We start from the raw sequence: 13795 nt of genomic DNA, 5'->3' as shown, positions 1-13795 counted from the left end.
AAATAGCAATAGCGTTTTTCAAAACGTTTGGAGGAGAGTCTTACAAAACTGGCATTAGTTAAAAAATTAACGTTAACAAAGTCCACTTCTGATGTTCGATGTGACTTATTTGTTGTCAAAGAGGAAAAATACAGAGAGCAAGGCAATGAAGGCGAGCTGCGGAGTGTATTCGAAACTCGAGCGAACTATTCAGAAGTGATTTATGCAGAAGTTCCGCGGTACTAAATTCAGCGTGGATGATAAGAACAATTAAGAAAGCTGCCGTGAAGGTCGACTTATAAATGACGAAATAACTACATCGATGACAAGTGGCAACAGATCTTTGCAATGGAAAATTAGAGATGCGTGAAAAATATCACGTAAAAGCACCAAATTGCATCTAAAAAAAAATTAAATAAAAAAAATACAATGCACGTGAGGTTTCTTATCCGTGAACGTATTACATGGAACACTAGCAGCAAGTGTGCCTTATCGTTTCCGCGTCTCTCTAATATTAACGCGATACGGGCGCATTCGCGTATCACATTAAAATCTCGCCTCAGCCGCAATTTTTTTCACGCTGAGCCGTTAAGCTCGCCAGCCACCAGTTTTTCCCGTTGCGGGTAGAAAGAGTATCGCTGGTATTTATAGATTTCAGCATAAATTAAATGGCTTGGGAGAAAAGAATGGAGCCAGTGAGCCGAGACTGGCAACCCATCCGGACGATGTACGAACGAACGAACGAGCGGCGGCGATTTTGCGCTAATCACTAATCAGAGCAAGCTTGCTGTCGAGAAGGAGAGAGAGAAAGAGAGAGAGAGAGAGAGAGAGAGAGAGGGGGGAAAGAGAGACGGCCAATATAGTGTCCGCCCAACCCCTTTTAGCACTATGATGTCAGCTATGGCCAGCACGGCGCAACAACAACAACAGCAACACAACAACAACGCGGTCGGCATGATTATAATAAGTGATCGCTTGGATACTCGATGTGTGCCAAACTGGAAAGCTTTCTGCCAGGTGGAATAATGGGCTGCTCTGCACAGTCGACCGACGACATTGCCACTCATCACGGTCTCATCACTGTCACTGTCTACTCGACAAAGCCCTTTTGTCCATAACGGACGCGGTGCAACGACGGCGGTTCTGAACCCAGCGCCCAGCAGCGCACGCTACCCCCGTACTCCCCAATAAACGCGAAGCGGGGCTTTTTTATGAAGCGCATTACGTCCCGAGATTGCGATAATTCTCGCTAAGTCGCGCGCTCCTGTCCAACGAGTTGTTTCAGATAGGAGGGACGCGACGGCGTTACGCCGGGCGTCTCGTATCGATTTGTGAAATATCGCGACACCTAAACACGACATGAAAAAAGAAAGTGTACGCTTATATATGATACGCCATTTTACATACATTTGTGCATAATTAATCATATTCGTGTCACGCTTCAGACAGGGCATATTATACGTTATCGATTCTTAATCTATCTCTTTTTCGTTTTTTTCCGATAAATATAATATAAAAGGCATGGAACATTTTCTTAACCAAATACGTAGCATCCTTTAATTTAAACAATCAAGTTTATTAGAACGTAATTTGCTTTTTTACATGCGAGAAAAGGTGAATCGCGATAATAGAAAAGGCGCGTGGAAAAATTAGTCACTTTATCAAGTCATATGTAATGTGTTGCAACACGAAGTTATGAAATATGCAATTACGATATTGTTAATTGATGCGGAGATTCGCGGCAAACCGAGTATTACGAAGTGACGGTGAGTCGCGTGTATATATGTACGTCATGAAATAATTTTCGGAAACACCGAGTAGATTTACGTTGATAAGCAAGGAAAAGAAACATTCGTAAGACTTGTCGTGCAATCGATATGCAATCGGATATGCTGCGCCGTGATGGAATTTCTTTTTTTCTTTGACACAACTCTAATTATGTTCGATGTGATGCAGCTTCATAGTTGTGTGTACAAAATTTTAGATGACGAGTAATAATCTACGAGAAAGACAGATGTGGAAAAACTCACGAACGATTAATTAAAAGACCAAGTTGTAAGTATCCAGTCATTTCGAGACTTTTCATTGATATTAATTCACGCCTGAGGTACGATTTGCACACGCACACGCGCGATCCTCATGCATATGTATTCTGCATTCACGTACGGCTCTTAGATATCCGCAACTCCGTTTACCTTCTCGTATCGATGTTGCATACAACCAGGCGTCTTCGATGTATACAGGTCGTTTCAGAATTAGAATGTGCATGATTCTCTGTGCATAATTTTGTAAAAGTTGGACATGATTTTTGTAAGATTGAGTTATGATCGATATAATTGATTGAAAATTCAGAATATTTCGCGAATTAAAGTCTATCATTTTTAAATAATGAGAAATACACAAGTTTCAAGTTTAACGGATTTATGAGTTCAAAACTACGAAGATCCAATGATATTCAAAAGAAAAAGTAATAAAGTTACGAGGAAAATACCGAAAGAAAAACCAAAAAATTTGGCATCCGGAGACTATGTCGTCTAAGAATCATAACACCCGAGTCAACGACCTTGGCGTTCGTATAATATACGTACTATTCCTAAATCTCTAGCGCCCGTGGCATATGACGAGAAAAAGGAGAGTACGCACTGGAACAGTCAGGGAGACGAACAACGCGTGGCGATTTGCAAATGCATGGGGGAGGAACGTCGACAGACGGGAAGAAATGTAATGGTAGACAGCGGGACAGTATAAGAGAGAGAAGAAGTCTAGGCCAACTAGTGGTGAAAGCTCCCTCTCGTCCTCTCTCTGCTGCCGTCTCGCTTTTTCGCTCCTTCTTTCTCTCTCTCTCTCTCTCTCTCTCTCTCTCTCTCTCTCTCTCTCTCTTTCTCTCCCTCCCTCTCACGCTGATTCATTCAGCACAGTTGCTGCTGTACGAGGCTCCTTTGCGGAGGTGGAAGCAAAACAACTCGAGTGGCCCTGAACTCCATAATGGCAGCGGTCCATTTTTTTCTCCTATCGCACACTTTTCCGCGCATTGTTCGGCGGGGGGGGGGGAAAGGAGAGAGGAATACGGGGAGGAACTAAGACTCTCATCTAGTCTGTACTTCTTCCGTTCATCCTGCTGACCAACTTCGGCGCGAGTTCGTCTTTCCTCGTCCGCCAAAGGTCTGGGTTTTTTGACTCTTTTAACCTCCCTCACCGTCAACCCTTTCTCCATCGCGCGCTTATCGACGATTCTTCACGAAAGCTCATGAATAATTTCCTCGTTGACGAAACTGGCTGCTTCGCGTCTATTAACGAAGCAATATTGACCTTTGCTATATGCAAAACACGCTACTATTACAAAAAAATGTATAATGAGTCGAAAATGAGGAAACAATATTGCAATAACAAGAGCGTGGTTTCGAAACAACCGTTTACTTCCAGCCAGCATTTCCGAGCAGCTTTCCCTACTAAGCTACATAAAAAAGGCGAAAGAGCTTCGTGTGTCTTGGCAAAAAAGTGCCTGCCGATCCTCTGCAAATTAATTAAGGCCGTTACGTTATACCTTGGCTTCAACCGCCGCTATCCGATGTTCTTGACGCAAGTGTGCTCGCTGCGTTTCTAATTACATCTCATTTCGCAGTTTCTTTCCATTAAATATGCTGGTGTGATGTGACCAAAGTATACTTTGCATTATCTCTTCGTCAATTTTCGATTATATTTTCTAATTGAGCATTTTGCGTTAAAATTTCTCAATTTCGAGAAAAAAAATCGCTTATAAAACTTATGCTCGTGAATATAAATATCAGTTTAATAGCATGTACAATATTCATGCGAAATTATACCAGGTAATATAATTGATCAATTTAAAAAGTACACTTGCAAATTGTATAATTAGTGTACAAATTTCAAGTTTGCTGTTTGTTCCGCGATGAATGATGGTTCCGTTCACGTGTCGGCGTTAAGATTCGCCTCTTCAATCGCGCTTCGTCTTTATACGTGATGACAGTGGATGGTCGTTCGCCTGCGACACGCATTTGCATACGTGACATTTCCATGCCAAAAAGGGAGGTTCCAGGGAGTCGAGGGTTAAACTTTGCACAGTTAGTCACCGTCCACTGCCGTGGCTTCGGAGGTTGATGACATCTTTCCTCTCCTTTTTGTCTGCCTCCCTCTCTCTCTCTCTCTCTCCCTCTCTGTCTCTTTCGCTCTTTCTTCCTCTCTTCTTCGTATACCTACCTCGTTTCTCTTCCCCCCTGCGGCTTCGAGAGCCGCCTCGTACGTGTGCGAAGCGAATCAGTCCCGTCGTTTCGCGCTAGTCTCGTTTAAATTTGCTTTAAGTATTGGCCCACGACTCTCTTCGAGCGATAGCTAGTTCTCAAGTCGCATAAACGTCAACCTTTTGCCGGAGAATTATTGCCGTAATTAACCGAGATTGATGACGATGTTTACGCAGAATTAGTTGCTTTTAAGTAAGTTAATGTTGTAAAACAATAATATTTGTCTTTGGCTGTGCCACGTCTCTTTGCGTATAATAAATATAGAAAATTGAAACTCTGTGTTAAAATGTACAGTGCATAATTGTGGAACATAATCGCACAGCATCCTATTGTTTATTGGCATATATAACTCAAATTTCGAACCTTAATCATTTCAGATAACTCAAAAAAATTTATCAAATTTATCGTATATAGTCGCATCGATGGCACATACAGTGCGAGAACAAATCACGTACTCGCCTCAAGTGTATCTTCCAAACACTTTAAAACCTACAAAACCGGATCGCTAAGGTCCCGAGGCACATCACGCGTTATCATAACTTTGCAATTAGCGATGTATCCTAAGCGCGGCTAGACGACCAATAAGGCGCGATGATTCGCGTTATCATCGTTGTTGCGCGTCGTCAGTAACGATTATCGTAATTGTTACACGACTGCGAATGAGATACATAGAAATGACATCGAGCTTGGGCAAAACATCGTTGCGGCGACGAAATCTTCTCGTGCCATGTGCTTTCTCCCATGCAGCTCGGTCAATCGGCCCTGACACAGAGAGAAGGATGGAGAAGGTCTCGCAAAAAGAGAGCAGAAAGGATGCGGTTAGGGAATAAAAGAAGGTGTACGAGTGAGAGGGGGACAGAGAGAAAGGGAAGGTACACTCGCGCGGTTCACACTACTTTCGGTCTCTCGTCTCTCGATTCGCGGGAGGACACTCGATGTTCCGTGATGTGCCGAAGCCATCGATCTAGATTTTTCTAAATTTCGAGTCTCGAAACGAAATTCCGTCCGGATTCCGTCCGAACCTATACGCGCTATCGTTGACTCCGAAAAAAAATCATCGAGGTACATTACGCAACTTTGTCATCTCAGAACTTTTTGGATCTTTTTATCACGATATGAATCCTGATTACGCATCAATCAATGCGAAAGTTCAAATCTCTTGTTCGCGCTCATTTTGTTTTCCACAATATAATCCATTTTTAAGACAATAAATTGTCGCGCTTGTCGGGTGTACAATAATCTTACAATTAGTTTAGAATTTCTTACAAATTTTGAATCATCAAAGAGAATATGCACTGCGAAAAAGTTACGAAGATTAACTGACGCTTGAGCGTGTCAATGAGCATAAGCGAACGCTTGCACAATTAAATTACACGATTCGTTGTTTGTTAATATATTACAGAATATATAGCTTCACGGAATATTCTTATATATAAATGCAGCAAAGATATACGATGTTTGGGATAGTCTTTTGACGATTTAAATACGAGAAAAGAAACAGCGCGACTCAGCGGTGGCCGCGAAAGAAACATGGGTAATTTTATCGAGTAACATCAAAATCATAGCATCGCCGACAATCTCTTCCTCCCCTCTCCCTCCCTTTATCTCTTTCTCTCATTCCTTCCTCCTTCCCTCGCCCTTCGTCCTTCGTCCTTCCCGTCAATCTCCTACAAATCTCTTCCCCTCTCTAGCCATCTCTGGTCACGCTGTCCGGCGAGAGGAACCGAGAACCGAGGCATTGCAAGAGCAGAGAGACGACGGAGGTGCGGTTGGCGGTTCTCGTCGTTGCTGTCGCCGATGCTGCTGCTGTTGCTGCTGCCGGTGGTGCTACTGCTGCCGCTGCTGCTGTTGGTGCTGCTCGTGGCGCTGATGCTGATGCTGCTACGAGTGCTACGGCAGCAGATACGCGGCTCTCCTCCTCGGACTCCTCGGAGCGCGCGCGCGGTAAACAAAAACTCCAACTCCGGCGACGTTGTCGGTTCTTCCTCCTCCGCTCGCGGGGTTCGGGGACTTCCTCCCATTGGCCACCGCCGGATTTTTGTCCCTCTCTTTCGCTCCTCGCGCGCTCAGCCTCACCCTCTTCTCTCCCGTCCTCCCCTGCCTCCTTCGCTCCTCTCGATGCACCGCTCTCTCTACTCTTCCCCCTCGTCCACCTGCTACCACTCTCGAAACGGCCCCATGGCCCCATGGTTGTAAGCCGGACGCGAGGAGCAGGACGGAGGCAGGAGGGAGGACGAAGGGTGACGCAGTGAGGGGAGGAGGGTTGCCGCGCTACGGACGGAGGAGACGAACGGGGGAGGGAGGGGAACAGGACGGGAGGCACACAGGAATTCTCTCCCTCCCCTACTTTTCACCCAGGTTTGCAGCGCATCGTCTCCGACACGCGCGCTCACGCGCATGCAAACACACGGATACGCACACGTGTCCCGCGCGCGCGGGCGTTCAAGCTTGTACCACACAGATGGGACACATTCATACACGCTCCGAGATCGAGAAGCGCGGTTCACACACGCGTATACTCGCGTACGCGCACCACACCCCTCGAGTATCCTCGTGGACCGCGCAGCATGCCCATGCACCCGCACATGGATCAGAAACGAATACACGTGGCCAGATGAGATGGATACACGCACATTTACATGCGTGCGCACGTATACGCTTATGCACACAACGCAATACGCATAACACACATATATATACACACATGTACGCACGCACGCACATTACCGCGCGCATACACACACACACACAGAGAGAGAGAGAGAGACTCGTTCCATCGCGTCTCCTCCTTTGCTCTCTCCCGTCTCTCCCCTATCCACCGAACCGTCGCGTCGGACCAACGTCGTCCGTCTGCCTCCTTGTCCTCTTTCTCTCTCCTCTACCCTACCTCCTCCCTCATCTCGGTGGCGAGCACTCCCTCGCTAACCTACCGTACACTTTTGTATGTTTAAATTGGGTTGCGTTCTACACTCGCGCTTGGAGCGTTAACCGAATCCTTAATTACTATTCTGATTGCGTTTTACCGGGCGCCCCGATATCTCCCAGGATCTCCTCGTCCACCCTCATATCCAAACCCTTTCTATCGCTCTAATATCGCGGACTATTCCACGAGAATTTTCGCGGGGATGTCCACGGCGTCGTCAATCCACCCTCGAGAAACTTGGCTCGGCCCTCGCTTAATTCCCGCATAATCATGCAAGTTGCACGGAAGTGCCGATCGCGAGGCCCGGTCAGCTCGCTCCCGCGGAAGGATTTCTCGTCCGATTTTCTAATATCGTTTAAGCTTAAGCTATCCGCTCGTGGGAGTTCATCGCGCGAATCAAATGTCCGATTGCGACGCGTGACAAGAACCGATTGCACGAGATTTAAACGAACAATCGTGAATCGACTAGTCGGTCGTCTCGTATTCCTGCTTCGTTACGGCTGACGGCCGTAATTATATAATCGTTTTCCACGAAATGGCGCGGATACGTGACGACTAATAATGCGTGACGTACGGGTGTTGCACGAACGCGTTCGCCGTGTTTGGTTTTACCGATTGGAAAATACGGCGATTTGTGATTGACCTTTGAATAGCCGAGAGACGTATTATCACGTTTTCCCGATGTCTTCTCCATTTTCCGGTTTAGGATAAAATCGTATTCACGTGTTGCAACAAAATGTATGCGAAGGATATTTATTATACGACGAGGCCACAAATCACGATTTTATGATTTATATATGTGTAACGCAACGAATTTGAATGACCTAACTCGAGCGATGCGATTCACCTTCGGTACGCATTGCCGGGTAACCGCGAACGTATCATTACCCGAAGTTACAACCTCGCAATTAGTTCGCAGCTTCTAGGTAATCCGGCGCTGCTTCCGTTGATTATTCCACGCGGCGGTTTCGACTAATTCCATATTATACGTCGATTAACATTGCTCCCTTTGTACGCCGCGGCGGGATTGCCATTAGCTGCTTCGCCGTTACGTCAACCCTCCTAAAAGGAATTTCGAAAAGTTACGCGTACAGGGATACCTAGCGGAATAAAAATGTCCCACTAATATGGATCCGCGAATTTTAACTTTGACGGAGATACAGGCTTTGTTTTATTTTGCGGAAGCTAATCGCGCAACGCCTCGATGGAACAACGGCCGTTTAAGTTTGCAGCGCGACGAAGGAAAGAGGAAAAAAGGGAGGAAAACTTCCGGCGTCCGTAGACGCGACGACGATCGTTATTTTGGTCGATCTCGACGATTTCCGTGACGCGCACTCTTCGTTCTCCGCTTCGTCGCAAGTTTCCGTCGAAATTCTGCGTAAGTGGGTAAACGTGACGACGACGTAAGCGCCGGAAGCGCATAAAATAACATCGAGGATAGCTCGGCAGACAAGCGGGCTACGTACGTCGCGCCGCGTAGGTTTTTACATACGATCGTTTTTCCTCACGTATGATTCATGATCGCGCGCGTACGTACAAAGGTACGTCGCTTACCGTAGGTCAAGCACGTTGATATCGACAACGATCAACCGCCGTGCGTAACCATCGATCGGAACAAGCGGAAAGCGACGCGAGTACGGAAGAGAAATGTAACGTTCGCGAGACTGGCATGAGTCGCTCCATACACGGAAAAAGGTATTCACCGTATAAGATCATGCAAGGCGGACCATGAAACGCGCTGCGCCCTGCCACTACGCTGGGCCGTGTCCCCCACTTTTTTCCGTCGTGCGCCCATGCAACGTCTTTCCTCGTACTAAGCACGGTATTTTTCCGTGCATTGCACCGGCTTTCGCGTTGCGAACGTAGCACGTCGTATCTTGCAGCGCTGCGCAAAGTACGAAAGCCGGTGCGATGCACGGAAAAATATCGTGCTTAGTACGAGGAAAGACGTTGCTGCGCGGCAGCGTGTTTTGACATGGGCGCACGACGGAAAAGAGTGGGGGACACGGCCCAGCGTAGTGGCAGGGCGCAGCGCGTTTCATGGTCCGCCTTGCATGATCTCATACGGTAAATACCTTTTTCCGTGTAGTCGTGAAAGACCGCGCGTGTATAACGACGAAACGTATAACATTATCGGAACCGTTAATATAATATTCTCATCGGGGGCGAGGTACTTCGAAAAATAATCTGGATAGATGAACTCGCGCTACTTGGATACGGCTATGAAATATCACATCGGCCTTCGAAATACTCGATGTCTTTTTACCGCACGGGTAATACAACGGAGCTCAAGGCTCGATAACCTTACGCGTGTAATGCCACTTAGCGCGATTACAAGAGCGATTACGGTTAGAACGTTGTACGTCACCGAATACGCCGCGTGCACGAATCTCCGCAACTTTTTTACCGGCGTCGCGGAGCGCGGAGTTCGCGGACCGAGAGCCGCAGATATTTTTAGATTTATAGCGTGAATCACACACGGCAGAGCGACGATTCGTACGTAACGCACGTTTTATTCTCTTTTTTAGTAGAATATGTCTGATAACGTGCGCGCAAATGTATATCGCTCTCGTGATTTTTATATCACCGTCGCGTATCTTTATATTTTTAAGAGCGAAGTATTTAATAACGATATCTCGTGTTTATCCGTCGATACTGCGTCTAGCTCATTGGGGCATTCCGCGCTGTGGACCAGTGCGGGGACGGGATTTTTACACGGAAATTCCCTTATTTTAATCACGTAAATTACGCCGCGCGTATACATCTCGCGCGATTTATTCGCGATGTAAACGCACCGTCGCGTCGCGTCGGCGACAATAGAACGTCCGTTCTCTTTGAGGCGGCTTCGACGCTCGGAGTAGTCGGAGTACCCTCCAGGAGTCCTCGTCTTGATTTAAATGCGTACGAGGACTTTGGTGGCGCTGCGCCACGCACTTGTATGCGTGCTACTAGAATAGCAATGGTAAGTTATTTTCAGGTGACACTTTGGAGAGGAGAGAGATCCGTGCGAGTGTAGCGTCACTCATATATAGACGCTCGCTCACCGAACCTCACGCGCCTGACTCTCGGGAGTCGTTAAAAATTTTATTTTAGCGTCTCGATGTGAAAATGGTTTTTATAACGCGTTCAGTTTTTTAAAAAGTTTAAAATAAAAGTTTGATAAAAAATAAAATTATCAACAATAAGAAAAGAATAACGCGAAATTATAAAAATCTTAAATAACGTATAGATGTCATCTTCATTCGCAGATATTCTCAAGTAAAGATCCTATATTAAGTAATATCGGTTTTATCTCGACGCCGTTAATTATTTTGCTTCACGAGCAGCCGTTTAACGCGCTCGTTAACAATGTCTGACTTTCAGAGCTCCAGATTGTACATTTTTCCGAATACTTTGTCAAGTGTTCGATATTTGAAATGGCTGATTGAACACCAGCCTTATCTTTCTACGATATTTTCTTATCTTTCCGCCTGTTTTTCTCGATCGCGCTATCGTCCGTACTGCACGCGCGCGCAATACGGGCCGGCATCCACGCAGATTCACCGAGCGCATCTCGCATCTCGCCTCTCGCCGCGCGCACCGTGATCAAAAAAGTGGAAAAATATTTTACAAAACACTTCGCTTTTGATCCCACGCGAGGAGAGGAGGGGCGAGGACGAGCGCGCACAAATGCGAGCAACAAGCGCGATGCAATTGAGGCACACAAGTATACCGCGGACCTGTTGCGCGTCATTCATTTCGGTACTGATTCGGTCAATGTCTGTTAAACCAGCAATCAGCCGGCGTACCGTCGATAAAGTTGACAGATATTAACGGGAGAAATCAACGAGAATCAACGATGCGCCTTCGATCGGCGGAAAAAGCATTTTACGGGAAACAACGATCAATTGTCCGAAACAATCGCGAGAAATAAATCGCGTTTAACCCCTTCGATCCGTTCGCGATCAAGACGAACCGCAGTTGCGACGTATCGGAATTGTCACCCTGTTGTACAGCGGGGTAAAAATCTTGGCGGGAAAGGTATATAATAAAACTCAAAAGAAGAAATTCTCGGAGAAGACGCTTTTGGCAGCGGAAGAGTTCATTGGTCGCGATGTGTCGGATATTTAAATGGATGAATTAAAACGAGCGAAAAATATGAGCCGTAGAAACGTTACCGCAAATTTTCCACGTATCTCGAAGAGAATTTGGCACCTTGAACCGTACGCCGTGACGAGAGGGAAGACTATGCCGAATATCAGAAGGTTTGGCAATGGCTCGCACGGTCACGCACGCACACACACACACACACACACACACATTTAACGAGGTGCACGTACAAACATAAAATTTGGAAGAAGGTGCGACGAGTGGCGGATTGCCAGACTTATTTTTTCGTGACATTTTATTTTTTTATTAATTCTACAGAAATCTATTTGCTATTTGTTGTAGTCTAAAGGGGAAAATTGTACCGCGAGAAAAGAGAAGAGACGCCACGAGATCCATTTGGATTCTGGATAGAGATTTCGATGGAGTCACCGTGCGATGCATTATACACATACGTATAGATATAAAATTAGTGGCGGAAATCGCGCGGCCTGAGAATGTTTTAATTGACGCGTCCGATCAGGAGAGATCGGCGTAACAGCGGGGGAGCCGTGAGCAGCAAGGGGGGGAAAACGGAAGGAAGAATCGCTTAATTCGCACGCCCCCCGCCGGGATATGTAAATTTAATAACGCCAATTTGGTGCGGTGGGTGCACCTCGTGCGGCGCGGCGGGCGTAGAGGGACAGTTTACATATGTGCCGCCTGTGCATTATGCATGCGTATCGCGTACACCTGTTGCCCCAAATCACGGTTCGCCTCTAGCGGAAACCTAATACCGCATAATTGCGCTTTGAACGCGCAAACAAAGCGGCGACGCACCACGACGCTCTGCGACGCCGCCGCCGCCGCCGCCGCCGCCGCCGCGCCGGGCGGGAAAGGACGCTGCGCGAAGCATAACTCTAAATTATCCTTCTCATGCGTTATTAATGAGGCTCATTTTCGCGAAACGTCTCTCCGCGCGCCGGGCATTAAAATTCAAATTGTCATTAATTAACGGTGCCGTTCGCTCGCTCGCTCGCTCGCTCGCGCAGCCCGACGACGTCTCCGTTTTCCGATTTACAGCGACACGTCTCAGCCAACGAGTTCGGCGAGTTCGATGCGTACAGCGTGCGTGCATAGGAAATATGCGCCAAGTACAGGCGATCGATACGCGGACTTATAAGCGGATTAAGCTCGAACCAAACGTGAAGAGCATGCCGACGCTGGCCGCTCGCTGTCCGACGAAGCCCCCGAGAGCCCCCGAGCTCCCGAGACGCGACTGAGGTTAATGGAAAATTTGGAATGGGGGCGGAAGGGGGGGTATACACCCAGCACCGCGCCGAACGTCTCGAGAAGCCTTATGAGAAAACGCTCCGCGACGCAATCAACTCACCTGCGTGTGAAACGAAAATTTTCAGTCCGATATACGCAGTGACAGTAGATTATAACACGTTACTCCGACGGGAGATTCAGTCTCGGCGAATAAAGAGATAAAGAGACGCGAATTCGCGAATTCGCTTGCGTTAAATGAGATGAAAACTTGTTAAATCCGCTGCGTTCTATGCGATAAATCAATTAATTTAACGCTACTCACCACTCAGATACGTCGATCGTACGGATTTACATACATACGCACCGAGAAGATCGCCCGTCGCTCGACACTCGACACTACCGACGCACCGACGTTTGCACGCAAGATTCACGACTCGAGGATTTCGAGAACGCAATAAACGCGGAGCTGGCTGAACGTAGCCTCGAGTGGCTCGAATTCGCCCTAATACTGACATTACTGACCGTGAACCGTGCGTGACTACGCCAATCGGCCAATAGGAAAAATTTGGAAAGAGCAGGGGAGAGTGGGGGAGCGTGTACGCCGCGTCGCGAGCGTCTTCCAGGAAAGCCGAGCCTCGAGCCTCGAGCCTAAAAAACGTAAACAATCTCGGCGACATAAACGCGGCAGTCGAGCGACACTTTTTAAGCTTCGTTCAATTTCTCTCTACAAAATAATAGATGAATATAGAGAAGGAACGCGATACGTGTGTGATTCGCGGCTGATATCAGCGCGCCAATATGCCTCTCTCGCGCGATTGTACCGTGAAATTTATACGTGGAGTGTTTTTAACACTATGGAAAAATGAAGTAATCCGCCTTGAATACGTTAAAGCGTTATTTCGAGACCCAGCTGAATACATTATATACATATATAACTCATTTTTTCGAGAAATTTTGCGAGTTTACTCGTTTTCGCATAATGTCCCGTATTCAATGAAGCCGGCGACGCTCGCGGCGCGAACGTTTGACGAACGCATCTCCCCTCCCTCTCCGTCCGATTTTTAACGGCTAGATTCAGTCCGATCGCGTAGCGTCCGGATCCGACGGCGAGTCGCCGTCGCCTCGTGCTTCTCGCGTCTTTTTATCCGCCGGATGTGAATCTCGCGTGCGAACGAGCGTCGGGAGTGTCGAATCGAGGCGACGCCGACGGACGATCGTCTCGAGTGCGCCGAGCGCCGATGGTCCAGGCGATCGCAATTGACGCGTCTCGCGACGTCGAAGGGCGGCATACGCGATC

General features: G+C 47.3%; 1 protein-coding gene across 1 annotated transcript in view; it reads right to left on the bottom strand.

Moving 5' to 3' along the window:
* The window catches only part of Apt1 (Acyl-protein thioesterase 1), a 36415-nt gene extending 23454 nt beyond the window's left edge, over nucleotides 1-12961 (bottom strand). Inside the window, exon 1 of the mRNA XM_077418010.1 lies at nucleotides 12821-12961. The gene's annotated coding sequence lies outside the window, so the exon portion shown is untranslated. The remainder of the gene's footprint in view (nucleotides 1-12820) is intronic.
* Between the last annotated feature and the right edge of the window lie 834 nt (nucleotides 12962-13795).

Source organism: Temnothorax americanus, unplaced genomic scaffold, assembly GCF_048541705.1.
Source record: "Temnothorax americanus isolate GAGA-0224 unplaced genomic scaffold, ASM4854170v1 Scaffold5, whole genome shotgun sequence".
In the NCBI taxonomy this organism is placed as follows: domain Eukaryota; kingdom Metazoa; phylum Arthropoda; class Insecta; order Hymenoptera; family Formicidae; genus Temnothorax; species Temnothorax americanus.
Note: the sequence above shows the minus strand (reverse complement) of the source record. Positions and strands in the feature narration are given on the sequence as shown.